Genomic DNA, 1,977 nt, shown 5'->3' with positions numbered 1-1,977 from the left:
ATGATATTTCTTCTTTGTTAAAAGAAGTGACCTCTGTCTCCTTCTTGTTAAAGCATTCATTTAATTGGATTTGCTTTTAAGGAAGTTTGCAAATACATAAAACATGACTTTGCAAGTGGGGAACAGCACACAGTGCAATAATACAATTCTTTATTAATAAGTTAATGAGAGCCCAATATAAGGTAAATGCCATCAACTATGTTTCCTATAGATTACCACTAACTTTTCACAATAAGGTACCAAGACACTATGGAATAAATAGTATCTCCCTTCCAAATTTATATGTTGTAGCCCTAGCTTCCAATGAGACAATGTTTAGAGATAGGGCCCTTTAGGAGATACTTAAGATGTAATAAACTCATAAAAGTAGGGCTCTAGTCTGACTTGTGGTGGCATAGTGGATAAACCCTCGACCTGGAATGCTGAGGTTGCCAGTTTGAAATCCTGGGCTTGCCTGGTCAAGGCACATATGGAAGTTGATGCTTCCTGCTCTTCCTCCCCTTCTCTCTCTCTCTCTCTCTCTTTTTTCTCTCTTTCTCTCTCTCTTCTCTAAAATGAATAAATAAAATCTTTAACAAAAATAAAATAAATAAAAAAAGAAATAAAAAAATAGGGCTCTAATCCAAAAGAATTGGTCTGCTTATAAGAAAATATATAGACCCAGGAGTGCATGTACACAGAGAAAAAGACCATGTGAGAATACAAGAAGGTGGCCATCTGTAAGCCACGAAGAGAGGCTGCAGCAGAAACCAAACCAGCCCATACCTTGATCTGGGTCTTCAAGGCTTTGAGACTGTAAATATAAATTTTTGTTGCTTAAGCTATCCTATGTATGATATATTTTCATGGAAGCCCTACCAGACTAATGCACAAGGTGAGGATTGGTGTAACTATTTGAAAGAAAAGGGAATTGGCCTGTGACAGCATAACCCATGGGTGCCAGTTACGGGAGTCAGCCCAGGCTTGATCTTGCTGAAGTCTCTCGAATTTTCACAGCCTGGGTAGACCCACCAGACCTACAACTGCTTTTCCAGAGCTGAAAGTTACTCTAATTTAATCCAAGTGCTCTTGTGTCTGAAATTTGGGGTAAAGCAGTGGTCGGCAAACTCATTAGTCAACGGAGCCAAATATCAACAGTACAATGATTGAAATTTCTTTTGAGAGCCAAATTTTTTAAACTGAAACTATACAGGTAGGTATATTCCTTATCGAGGTAGCGCCTCACATGGTATTTTGTGGAAGAGCCACACTCAAGGGGCCAAGAGCGGCATGTGGCTCACGAGCCACAGTTTGCCAACCACTGGGGTAAAACAATTAGTTTATAAGTTTTGTTCTTATTTTAAAACATTATAGTGTTTGATTCTGTACCTCTGACTCTCTCAAATCTAGGATTCTTGGGTATTTTGAAAGGACTATTTAACATATTTAAATATTGGGATTATTTAACATATACATTCAATACACTAATATTTATTCATCACCTTCTGTGTTCCAGGTACTATTCTATTGTTTTGGACACAACCCAGAGATCATAAACTTTCACTAAAAAGCTCCAAAGTGCCATCATCCCTATGGGAGAGAGAAGTGCAAGAACGAGTGATGACAATCCTCTCTGGCAGGGCACAATTTACAGTAACCTGACTCCAGTCTTCACACTGTAACTGGTCTGTCGCATGGCTAGCACAGGATGTGGGAGGGAGTGTTTCTAAATGTCTAGAGAGATTAGACATGCAAAATCCAAGCTGCTTTTTTTTTATGTTTGCAAAACTAATGGTCTTATCTTTGATTACCAGAGAATGAAACAAGCAAACAAGCAGACAAGAACTAGTCCTTTATGAAAGAGAGATTGGGAAGCCCCTTTCTATGTAATATCTGTATTTAGCTCAGCTTGAGGAGGACAGGATGGGGAAACAACATTTCACACCGGCAAGCTGTTGACTCACAATTCTCCACATGTTTTAATTGTGTCTACTCCCA

The sequence above is a fragment of the Saccopteryx leptura genome, chromosome 5, assembly GCF_036850995.1.
Source record: "Saccopteryx leptura isolate mSacLep1 chromosome 5, mSacLep1_pri_phased_curated, whole genome shotgun sequence".
Taxonomy (NCBI): domain Eukaryota; kingdom Metazoa; phylum Chordata; class Mammalia; order Chiroptera; family Emballonuridae; genus Saccopteryx; species Saccopteryx leptura.
This window is presented reverse-complemented; position numbering follows the sequence as displayed.